General features: G+C 33.6%; 2 pseudogenes; both read right to left on the reverse strand.

Moving 5' to 3' along the window:
- Positions 1-853: 853 nt before the first annotated feature.
- On the reverse strand, positions 854-1,808 carry LOC116521344 (annotated as a pseudogene).
- Positions 1,809-12,932: 11,124 nt separating this feature from the next.
- LOC116521345 lies at positions 12,933-13,875 on the reverse strand (annotated as a pseudogene).

Below are 13,875 nucleotides of genomic sequence, written 5' to 3' on the forward strand. Positions count from 1 at the left end.
GAAAGTAGGTGGTAATAAACATTTACAGGGATTTTTATTTAAAACAAATGTTCAGATTTCACTCAAGGAAATCACCCCTTTAAAAGAGTTCTGAGAATTTTTTTCAGAAGAGATTAATTTTGAATTCTTCATGTGGAAGCATTTCTGGCTGTTCTATATCCCTCCTAGATATTGATACTAGGTGATTAATAGTTCCTTAATATCTCTGCCTTTCTTCATTGCATAATCTATAAGTAAATGTATCTTGCCATAGCTGCTTTCTTTCCATACAGATGCCATGACCTCTCCATCATGGAATACCATAGAATTATATCCATTATTGATCAATGGGTGACCTTTGATTCACAACTGCATATCCCATAAACTGCCACATTCTCAGATATATTGATAAGAGGTGTGTTTTTCATATTGAAGTTGCTAATAATAAAACCAGCATACCAGAATTCATAATTTTAAAAGTCCTAAGTACCTATATTATAAAGTGTACAATGCATGCAGCAGACTTCCCTTCATAATTTGAATTACACACAACAGTGTAAAACTAAAAATCTTATTAGTCTCATTCAACATTGAAATGAAGATGCAAGTATTCAAAAACAGTGCAATGGTGCTTCAGTGATTAAGTTAAAAGTCCCCCACCACACACATACATATGGTGGCTTTGTGTTTTCACTGTATCTCTATCAGCATAATAAACTTTCAAGGTTATTCTACTAAGAATAAATTGAAATTTTATCTGCCTGTGGGATAAAATCCAGTATACAAATATAGGAAATAAAATGAAAAAAGCAGTTCAAATGAGAATGAAAGGTTTGGGGAGGCAGAGCAAGGGATCCCATTAATGAAAAATGATTTATAATGGGGAAAATATATCTTTTACTCCAAGTGTCATTTTAACCCAAAACTTTTTCACTGCTCTTTTAACTTCCTGATTTCTCAGTGTATAAATTAGTGGGTTCAAAACAGGGGTGATTGCACTATAGATAAGAGTCAGTATCTTGTCTCGCTGAGATGATGTACCCACTGTAGGGAATCATGTAATTAAGCAACACAGGAACATAAGTAAAGCCACCACAGACAGGTGAGATCCGCAAGTGGAGAAAGCTTTCTGCCGCCCCACTCTGGGACTGCATTTTGAAGAGGAGGAAAGTAATAATGTAGAGATAGGAGAGGACTGTGATAAGAAAAGGGCCAATTGCAATGCAGCTGGTCACAGTATTGAGAAGCATAAGGCTGAGTTGTGTGCCACCACAAGCCAGTTTTAACATGGTTTTACATCACAGACAAAATGTTCAATGTGATTTGGTCCACAAAAAGGCAGATGAGCAGTCACTACTGCATGCATTAAAGCATGAAGAAAACCAATGGACAGAGAAGCTGCTGCCATCAGGATGCAAATCTCTTTTCTCATGATGATGGTATAATGCAAAGGCTTGCATATAGCAAGGTAGCGGTCATAGGCCATGACACCAAGAAGAATAGCTTCACTGCTTCCCAGGAAGTAGAAGAAGAACATTTGATCATGCAGTCATTGAATGAAATGATCTGCAGTTCTGACAGAAAGCCAGAGAGCATCTTTGGTACTGTTGTTGAAGAATGGAAGATATCAAGGCAGGAAAGATTTCCAAGGAAAAAGTACATGGGGCTGTGAAGGTTTGTTCAATTAAAACTACAATAAAAATAGCTCCATTCCCAAGTAAGGTTGCCAAATACAACATCAGAAAGATTGCAAAGAGCATTTTCTTAAGGTCCAAAACTTTGCTAAAGCCTAAAAAGATGAATTCTCTAACTTCTGTTTGGTTTTCCATCACTAAAAGGGAAGCAGAAGATGATACAAATAGACAGAGATAATTGTTCAATATTACAGGAAAATACATACAAGTCAAACATAATAAAACTAATTAATAAGATAACAAGTCTGTAACAAGTAACAGATAAAAAGAAGAAAATGATGAGGCACAGATTTTTTTTGATACATTAGGAGCATTATTTTATTGAAATAAGAGCATAAGATATTTACAATAGCAAAGGGTAAGCAGACACTATTAATGTTTCTCAATCAGAATAAACTACCCAAAGCAAGCTGTAGTTATAGTATAATATTCTTTGCCACTTCTTAGAAGAATGCTTTTCTGAATGTACCTCTATTTTGTAACTATGGAATGTCTGGCTATATATCCCAGAATTGGATGAAACTTCTTTTTTTAAATTCACAACGAATACTATAAATTGGTGATATTAATCTTTCTGGGAAACTATTGTTGTTGGTGTTGAATAGGTACACCCTTCCCTAGTTACAAAGGTGATACACATTTGTACCTGAATCAATCAATCCTATTTAGCCTCTTTATCTTATTCAATTCTTTTTGGTAACCGATGATATTTATCTTTTCTGGTTACTTGTATGTTAAAAGATTTTTCTGTGTTAGTTTATTGTTATCACCTATGTTTATGTATGTATGTATGTATGTATGTATGTATGTATGTATGTATTTATTTATTTCAAATATTTAAATTTATATGCCACCTATCTTGCCTGGAAACCACTCTAGGCAGCTTACAGCATTTATAATTTCAGATAATTATCCAATGATTCAAAGCTAGTTTAAAGATAAAGATAATAAAATAAAATAAAATAGCTGTTCTTGGTGTTTCTTCTGAATGGTTTCAATTCTAGCTGAAGGAAAGATGAGACCTAACATCGGAACAAGAGAGAAATGCAGAGTTTTCCTTCTTATTTTATAAAAAATTTCATTGAAAAGATCTTGTCTATTGGTCTGATAATAAAGATAATGGATTGAGATGAGTTCATAGGCTCTGGCAATATTTATTTCTATATAATTATTGTCACCATCTCTCATTGTTTTTCCAAAAACTCAACAATCAATGTGGCAAATATGAAGGGTTAAGGGGGATATTTGAACAATCTTAATCTGGAAAAATATTGTTGAATCATTTTTAATATTGTTTTATTCTGTTGCTACTAGAAACACCATATAAATGAGGACAATTGATGACACCAAGTTTTTTTTCTCCAAACTGGACTCCTTTTTTGAACTAAATATGCTTACCAAATAATTTTAGTCCATGTGACAGCTTTTTGAGCCTTGTTTCCTGCTATTACTAGTTCCACTCCATCCTATCTATCTTGATTTTGCTATAGTTTTATGTTTGAGCAAACATTGAGCAAAATTGGAATACAATATTGAAAACAAATTATATACACTTTAATTTTGTACCACAGATATCCCAAGATACTACTGCTTTCATTAAATGATGACAGCAGTGTTTCCCATCATGCCAAAAGTGCTGATTATTTTGTATGTGTGTGAAATATCATGAACCAAGGAACATATTTTATGTCAAGATGGCTCAGTGATACCTTAGTCAGACTGATACCCCCATAATCTTCATACAATACTAATATGAACCCAGAGAGAATAAAGAAAATGTCTCAGTATATTTTTAAAAAGTGCACAGAAAATATAAATGGAAAATTTAAAAGTTTCATTTTTAGAACACCATTACTGGCTCTAAAAGAAATTTGGTCATATCAAATGCCTAGATGATAAATCTTTGTAGACTACGATGAACTCAAAGGAATAATGGGTTACTACTAACTAATTATATTTAGGTTTAGATTTAATTGTATTCCAGAAAATTTTCATTAGGTCAGCAAGTAAACAGCAATTAAATATATTCTTATAGTTATAATCTCCAATTAGTCCAATATTTATCATGACATTTTTGAACCGAGTGCTGCTTGCAATAATGTGATTATGCACATGTTATTGTTAGCTTCATTTAATAATACAAAACCCTTCAGAAAAAGCACCAAATTTAGTATAATTAAGATTTGGAAACACAATAAAAACAGATTGCAATTATATTCTATTAGAATACTTCACAGACTATCAAGCAATGTCTTACAATTTTGACAACAGCTAAAATGTTTATAATATATCCAGCTTCACAGAAAACCATGAAGCACATAAAGAGTTAGGCATTAATAAACCCATAAAGGCAAACCTTGATATTAACCTATTTAAATACAAAGGCAATAACAAACCTTATAAGAATTGGAAAAAAATATTATACGACATACATAAATGCAAATATATAGATAGATATGTGAGTAGACACAAATGTTACATGATTTTAGAGTTCTGTTTTGATATTGTTGTTTGTTGTTTTAATCTGATGTTAGCCATAAAGAGTCACATTTGAAAAGTCATATATGGAGAGAGAGAGAGAGAGTTTATTCTGCCTAGTATAAAGCATCCAAAAGACAGAACAACTAGATTTATTGATAGCATTAGTTTGAATTAAGCAACTAGTATACTCCATAGATACACAGTGTATGGCTTTGATTCTCCCTCCAGCCCTTCCTTCACTTTTATCTATTTTGGTATACACCTAGATTGATCTAATGCTCACATACCTGTAAATTGTACAGTTTTAAACTATAAATGTGATTGAAAGAAAAATATTTAAAATAGAAATCTCTGGAATAAAACACACATATATGTTTTTACTAAATATAAGTCATACCTTGATGATACTTCTTGCTCAATTATGTAAGGTTGATAACTAAAGATGAGAATGGTTTGAGAGGAAATAAATGGATATTTATGAAATCTATCTATCTATCTATCTATCTATCTATCTATCTATCTATCTATCTATCTATCTATCCATCCATCCATCCATCCATCCACATCCATCCATCCATCCATCCATCCATCCATCCATCCATCCATCCATCCATCTATCTATCTATCTATCTATCTATCTCAGAGCACAATATATCTTCAACAATTTTTAACTTTGCTTCTGTATTTGGTTTAAATATAGTTTATTGCACATGGGAAGAAAATACACACACAGAGACACACACAAAACTCATATGGGGATACATCTACAGAATTTAAGAACATAAAGAACTATTTCAATCGATTAATACTACTTAAACATAATTTTAAAGGGCAACTCCATTTTTCTAAGTGATTTGGGAGAAAATAACTTCCCTGTCCATCATCAAATTTAGAAATTATGTTATGCAATCTGGTTAGGGAAATAAATAAATAAATAAATAAATAAATAAATAAATAAATAAATAAATAAATAAATAAATAAATAAATAAAGTAGATGCATCATATCTTCTGGAAAAAATATATGGACATTATACAGCTCAGAATGAAAAGCATTGGTATCATGTTATCATAATCTCCAGGGATGGTGGGGGTCATGTTTACAAGAACCAGTGTCTAGCAGGCTTTAGAAATAGTATAGATTTAAATGCTTTTTCTACTGCATATTTGACCATTTTATTTGAGTTTCAGTCTGTCATAACCATTTTCAGTCACACATTATGGACAAAGAGAAGTTTCCTGATTAAATATCAAACCTCATGAAAATGAGGTGAAATTATGCAAAGTTGCTTTGACTATAACTTCACAATCAAATGATAATCTGGTATTCCTAGATCATGCTAGATTTATACATGATATCTATTGCATAATTTTCATAGATTAATTTATAATGCATTATCATACAGACATACATTTTTTTTGCCTGAAAGATTTAATTTGTTTGGAAATACAAAACTGTTTGAATTGTAAGGTTTGCTCAAATTACAGAATGGAAAGGAATTGGACATCAATATTTGTTCTACTCGGTTTACTTTAAAATGTGGAGCAGAAACTATTTCTTGCATTTCATGTCAGGGAATATCAATATCAAATATCAACTCTTGCCAACAGTGTCCAGAAAGGAATTGCTGAGTATGTAAGGACTTTGAACTTTTATATCATTTTTTCCTAAATAATTATTGCCTCAAGTGCCTACAGAATTATATATCCTGATATCCTTCACCATAATGGTTGAAGGATAATGGATACCATAATGGATACTCCAAATATTGAATAAAAATATATGTAAATCCTATGTCTAATATAAGTTGTTTCCTACCATGCATAATGTTGCCTGCTTGATACTAGCTGATGATTTCCATAGCATCATCAACCCACCTCATGACCATATAAAATTAAGTATTATAAGGAAGATGGTGGCATCACACTTCAAAGCCAACAGTTGACTTCACCCTGTATTTTCCAATTTTTCTCAAAATCCTTTATTCCAGGCAAGGAGATATATGGCTGTCCATGGCATATAAAATCAAATATTATAAAATCCTTCATATTTAAAAATTCTAATATGTGAATTGTATCATTTTGTTTGCTTTATTGCTTTGGGGTGGTAAGTTTGGAAAATTTTTACTACCTATAGTAAACTATTTACAATTATAATGATTTATATCACAATTTTTTATTGGCTCCATTTGGATCTTTACTGATAACTAAGTTGAAAAAGGCACAATATGATTGTTAGGATTATAAAATAAATATTATCCAACAATTATCCAACAGGTATATGATGCTTAATTTTTGCATTGTATAGAGAGATTATTGCTATAATTTTGGAAGATGACTTTTTAAAAAATAACTTCATTTTGTGTCCATTGTGGACAGCCATGGGCTTAAAATGTCAGCTCTGTCTTTAGTCATTTCTTGATTATTTTTTCAAAATAACTTGAGTATATCCACAAAATCTCAATGTAAAATAATTATTTTATTACATGTAAATAACGAAGGGAAAGAATGATAGTGTCTCTGAATTTAAATTTAGCATAGTTAAAGTAGGAAAGATTTTACTTTGAAATAAGAATTAAATATCACGTATTAAAATTGGAGTAAATAGAAGATATTTCTCTGCTATATACTAGGTAAACCTGTGTGATTCTCATGAATTTCAGCAGAAACAAAAATAACACAATGCACAACAAAAATATTTAAATATCTTCCTTAATGACCAATAAGACATTTATTAAATTAAACATACTAAAAACATAATTATCTTGTATTAAATATCTTACAATTTTCTTATATATAAAGAAGAATTCAAAAATTCATTTCCAGACATACATTATGGGCATAGACATACATAGGCATAGACATACAGAAATCATCATTTCTTTCAACAGAAAGTGAACATTTTGTCTTTTTAACTTATAAATAAAGTTTATAAAGCTTTATAAATAAAACTGGGATAATTACACTATAAATCAGTGTTATTATCATGTCTTGTTGAGGGGAGATACTCACAGTAGAAGCGTGTAGTTAAATAAATAGTGTAATATAGACTAAAGCTACTACAATTAGGTGAGATCCACAAGTAGAAATTGTTTGCCAACCATGTTTGGACTTCATTTTAAAGAGAAGGTAAGTAATATATAAGATGAGTGTATGAAGATAAAAGATAATATGGCAACACTTTTAACAATGGCTTGATGTCACAGATAAAGTGCTCAATTATATTTGGTCCAAAGAAGGGAAGGCGAGCAGTCATGACTGCATGCATCAAGGCATGACAAAAAGACCATAGATCAAGCAGCTATTGCCATTAAAGTATGAACATCTTTTCTCATGATGAGAGCATAGTGCAAGAGGACACATTTTGCAACATAGCAGCCATAGGCCATGATTCCAAGAAGTTTGCCTTCAGTACCACCCAGAAAAAGAAGAGTTGAACCATACAGCCATTGAAGAAGATGATTTGTAGCTCTATTAGAAATCCTCGTAGCAACTTTGGAACAGTTACTGTGGAATAGATGATGTCTAGGCAGGAAAGGTTTCCAAGGACAAAAATGCATCAGTGTTATTAATGTCGTCTGTGAAGGCGACATTCAGCTAAAATTACAATCATAATAGTACCATTGCCTACTAATTTGGTCAAGTACAGCAGAAGAAAAATTCCAAAAATTACATACTAAAGTTCTAAATTACTTTTAGTCCTTGCAAGATGAATTGTTCCACCTTAATTGGAATAGTAAGGAATATCCTTGGATGGAACCATCAGTTTAATCCCTGCTTAGACAGGAAATACTATATTATTTCAGACAAATGATTCTCCAATTTCTTCATAGGGAATTCCATTGTTGGAGCATTCACAATTTCTGAGGCAATTGATTAATTATTCTATCAGGAAATTTATTCTTAGTTGTAGGTTGCTTCTCTCCTTGATTAGTGTCCATCCATTGCTTCTTCCCCTTCCTTCAAATGCTTTGGATAATAACTTGGCAGCCTCTTCTTTGTAGCAAGATATCAGAACATTGCTATCATGTTTCCCTAGTCTTCTTTTCATTAAGCTGGATATACACAATTCCACAGCCATTCTTTAGATGTTTTAGCATCAATTCTCCTAATCATCATTGTTGCTCTTTTCTGTACTCTTTCTAGAGCAGTGGTTCTCAACCTGTGGGTTGGGACCCCTTTGGGGGTCGAACGACCCTGTCACAGGGCTCACCTAAGACTATCGGAAAACATATTTTGAACTGAGACATCAATTTTATGGTTGGGGGTCACCATAACATGAGGAACTGTATTAAAGGGTTATGGCATTGGGAAGTTCTACATCATTTTTACATCATGGTGACCAAAACTGGCTGCAGTATTTTAAGTGTGGCCCTATCAAGACATTATAAAGTGGTACTAACACTTCACATGATGCTAATGACAGAGAGTGGAAGTGTGACCTTCCTCCATATTTGGGCATACCAGGGGTTGTGACTTTAAGTATACCTCCCACCCTAGCTGGCTGATAAGGAGTCATTCTCTGTAGCTCAAAAGGTTAACTCCCTGCCTGGGAGGCAATGGAGCACAGGTTCGATTCCCAAACTTGGGTATGGCTAGCTGAAGAGAGCTAAATAGCTTGAAATAGATCTATACTAGTCTCCCTTTATTATTTATCAGCATAAATATAACAAATGTAACAAAAAAGGCAACAGTAAAAAATATTGGGTTTCTGTCTGGATGGTCTCTTGTGACGAGCCTAATGACAGAGAGTGGAAGTGTGACCTTCCTCCCATACTTGGGCATACCAGGGGTTGTGACTTTAAGTATACACCTCCCACCCTGGCTGGCTAATAAGGAGTCGTTCTCTGTAGCTCAAATGGTTAATCCCTGCCTGGGAGGCAATGGAGCACAGGTTCGATTCCCAAACTTGGGTATGGCTAGCTGATGAGAGCTAAATAGCTTGAAATAGATCTATACTAGTCTCCCTTTATTTATTTATCAGCATAAATATAACAAATATAACAAAAAAGGCAACAGTAAAAAATATTGGGTTTCTGTCTGGATGGTCTCCTGTGACGAGTCTAATGACAGAGAGTGGAAGTGTGACCTTCCTCCCATACTTGGGCATACCAGGGGTTGTGACTTTAAGTATACACCTCCCACCCTGGCTGGCTGATAAGGAGTCGTTCTCTGTAGCTCAAAAGGTTAACTCCCTGCCTGGGAGGCAATGGAGCACAGGTTCGATTCCCAAACTTGGGTATGACTAGCTGATGAGAGCTAAATAGCTTGAAATAGATCTATACTAGTCTCCCTTTATTTATTATCAGCATAAATATAAATATTATATATATATATATTATATATATATATATATATATATATATTATATATATATATATACTTAAGTCACAACCCCTGGTATGCCCAAGTGTGGAGGAAGGTCACACTTCCACTCTCTGTCATTAGGCTCGTCACAAGAGTCCATCCAGACGAAACCAATATTTTACTGTTGCCTTTTTTTGTTACATTGTTATATTTATGCTGATAAAATAAAGGGAGACTAGTATAGATCTATTTCAAGCTATTTAGCTCATCTAGCCATACCAAGTTTTTGGGAATCGAACCTGTGCTCTATTGCCTCCCAGGCAGGGAGTTACCATTTGAGCTACAGAGAACTCCTGCCTGGGAGGCATAGAGCACAGGTTCGATTCCCAAAAACTTGGGTATGGCTAGCTGATGAGAGCTAAATAGCTTGAAATAGATCTAGTCTCCCTTATTTATTTATCAGCAAAATATAACATATATATTAGATAATATTATATATATATTATATTAGTATGTATGTATGTGATGTATGTATGTATGTATGTATGTATATATGTATGAGCAATTACATTATATACAAGAGCCGAGGTGGTGCAGTGGTTTAAATGCAGCACTGCAGGCTACTGCTAGATCAGCAGTTCAGCGGTTAAATCTCACCGGCTCAGGGTTGACTCAGCCCTTCCATCCTTCCGAGGTGGGTAAAATGGGACCCAGATTGTTGGGGGCAATATGCTGACTCTCTGTAAACCGCTTAGAGAGGGCTGAAAGCCTATGAAGCGGTATGTCTACTGCTATTGCTATTGCTATTGCTATATATATATCTTCAAACCTGAGGATCCCAAAACAGCAAGGAGCCTACCAGTGTAATATTCTAATTTGGACCATTCACATTATTGTTTTACTCATGTTAATAAATTTTTAAGTGAAGTTTAATATTTTTATTTGTTGAGATTGCAGACATATAACATGATACATGCATGTATACATACATGCATGCATACATACATACATACATACATACATACATACATACCATAAGAAATTAATCACAATAGAAGTAATTAGATAATCTTATTTAACAACCATCTTTCTTTACTAAAGCAGGGTGGTCATTGATAATATATGCCTATTAATGTGTTTTAGAATTATTTTAATGATTTCTTGATTCCAAGAAGTACTTCCAACAATTACACATGGAGACAATTTCAGAACCATTCATAGTAGCACAAGGAAAATCATTATTGTGTTTATGTGCTCCCTATTTTCTCAATGCGGTCCATGTAGTTGTAATCTATCACAGATGTGGACATTATTTACCAAGTGTGAAAATAATATTCATTCATACAGATTGAGTTCATGCCAATAGATAGCACTAGTGTAGAATGAATATAGCTTGGATTGACCTTCTTCTGAGCCCATTCTTCTTGCCAACATTTTATTAACACTCTAGGTATTATTATATGTGACTTGGCATGGGTAGTGATGGTGGTTGCCTATTTATATGAGCTACTTCTCCAAATATACTTTTATGGATTTGGGTAGAGGTGTTGTTTCTTCTTTGATTGCTATACTTACTGATTAATTATTTTGGTGATTACAATCTAGGTCCTGCTTACCCCAATGCAGGGAATACCCACATAGTTTGCAAAAGAATAGCTATCCACTTACTCATATAGCTCAAATGGAACAATCATACATAGTAACAACAAGAGAGAGCCACTTTGGTGAGATTGTTTAAATGCCAGGTTAGACACTGAGGACCATGGTTTCCACCCCCTCCCCTTTAGACATAAAGCCAGTTGGATGATCTTGAGTCAGTTACTCTCTCTCTCTCTCAGCCCTAGCAGTGCCAAACTATTTTTGCCAAGAAAACGTATGAGTTTATCCTGATTGTCACCAGAATTAAAAAAAACTGACTAGAAGGTACCAAATTTCAATCTACATTAACACGGAAACACAAAGAGGACATTAATTTTAGCAGTATTTTGACGGACAAGTGAGTGTGCTTGTTTTTTGTATATGTCCTATCAGGCTTTTGTGGATTGTCTTTCTTTCTTCTTTTCTTCTTTTCTTCTTCTTATTCTTCTTCTTTCTTCTTTCTTCTCTCCTTCCTCCTCCTCCTCATCCTCCTCCTCCTCCTCCTCCTCCTCCTCCTCCTCCTCCTCCTCTTCCTGTGTTCTTCTTGTGATCCCTATCCTATCCTAGGATGCTTGCTATTCAGTATCAGCACACCACTGACCGGTTGCCACTCAGTCAAATATTGGTATGTATTTTACAGGAAGTTCAGGTTAAGAATTTTCCAGTTTTAAAAATGGTACATTTTCATGAAGAATTTGTCAAAAAGAATACCTTAGTACTTCATTTAAACTAGTACAAACTGCACTCAAAATCAGATATTGTTTTGTTAATATTCCTAATACTTCAAAAGATACTTGCACATGGTGGAAAGAAAAATATAAAATAAATCTGAGGATAACATACCCAAATCAAATATCTATTTCTCCTAGATAATCAGATAGTTCATTTGTTTAGAAAATCTCTTGCCCAATCAAGAATGACATTTAAAAATAAAAACATTAATTATGTATACTTTGAGAAGCACAGGATAAACTATGACCACTTATTTCTTAAAACCCAACTAAATTTCATGTATTCCAGTAATTTTCTTGAGTTCATCAATTTTTTAAACATCTTGGCTGCCACTGAAGAAAAGAAGGTACAGTCCTCAGAGTACTGTGCTCCTGTGTGGGTAATTTTTTTGAATTTGAGAATATAAATTATTTGTCCTTTCAAGTAAGTATATTTTAAAGTCTAAGGTTAATTTCCCAAGGCACTGGAATAGTACCACAAAGCTCTTCTTGAGTGATAATCAAAGCAAGTTCAGTCTGCAATGCTAATAGGCCAAAGCAATATAAATAAGAACTGTGGTGGAAGGAGTATACATAAAAACAATTTGGTAAAATATACCTACATTTAAACGAGTACTGGCAATTAATCATATGCCTAATCAACATTATTCAATTGCTCCTTTTTAGCTGGATCTTCAAAATCGATTACTGTGGCAAAATCAAAATACTTTTATAATTTGTTTTATTTCATTGGGTGATAAGGCCTTTTACATGTTTTTAAATGGAAAAAATATAAAATTGTAAATATTATAGAGAAGATTTTTCCCCATGTATTTTTATATTTAAACCAAAGATATGGTTGTCCAAGTTTTAATGGATTTTAGTGGAAACACAAAAACTAGAACCTACAACAGAAAAAATACATTTAAAATAGTTGCCATTTTTTTAAAAAAAGTGTTGTAAAAAATTAACTAGATTATATATTCAGTATCTATATACACTTTGAGAATTTATCTTCACCAAAAAGTGTAAGTCTTTTTCCCAAAGAACTTTTTCAGTAATTATTTAACCTCCTAATTTCCCAGTGTAAAGATAAGTGAGTTTAAAACTGCAGAGAGTGAGAGATCATTTTCTTTCACCAAAAGTGAATAGCTTTCTGCCAAAAATTACTTTCAATGTCATTTTAACTTCCTGGTTTCTCAGAGTATAAATTAGTGGATTCAAAACTGGAGTAACTGCACTATATATGAGTGTTATTACCATGTCTCGTTGAGAGGAGGTACCCACAGTGGGAAGTATATAGTTGAATAATACAGGAATGTAGAGTAAAGCCACCACAGTTAGGTGGGATCCACAGGTAAAGAAGGCTTTTTGCAAACTATGCTGGGAATGTACTTTACAGAGAAGGAAAGTGATAATGTAGAGATAGGAGATGAGTATAAAGATAAAGGGGCCAATAACAGCACAGCAGGTTACAATATTAAGGAGCATGAGGTTGAGGTGTGTGTTTCCACAGGCCAATTTTAACAAAGGTTTGATGTCACAGAGAAAGTGTTCAATTATATTTGGTCCATAGAAACAAAGATGAGCAGTCATGATTGCATGCATCAAGGCATGGGAAAAGGCAATAGACCAGGCAATTATGTCATTATGATACATGCGTCTTTTTTCATGATGAGAATATAGCGCAAGGGGTTATATTGCAACATAGCGGTCATAGGCCATGATTCCAAGAAGTATGAGTTCAGTACCACCCATGAAATAGAAGAAGAAGAGCTGGACCATGCAGCAATTGAAGGAAATGGTTTGTAGCTCTATTAGAAATCCTTGTAGCATCTTTGGAACAGTTACTGTGGAGTGAATAATATCAAGGCAGGCAAGATTTCCAAGAAAAAAATACATGGGGGTCTGAAGGCGAGGTTCAGCTAAAACTACAATTACAATAGCCCCATTCCCCACATGTGGCCAAGTATAACAAAAGAAAAATTCCAAATGCTACATACTGGAATTTTATATCATTCTTTAGTCCCAACAAAATGAATTGTTCCACTTTGGATTGGTTCAACAT

Source organism: Thamnophis elegans, chromosome Z, assembly GCF_009769535.1.
Source record: "Thamnophis elegans isolate rThaEle1 chromosome Z, rThaEle1.pri, whole genome shotgun sequence".
Classification (NCBI taxonomy): domain Eukaryota; kingdom Metazoa; phylum Chordata; class Lepidosauria; order Squamata; family Colubridae; genus Thamnophis; species Thamnophis elegans.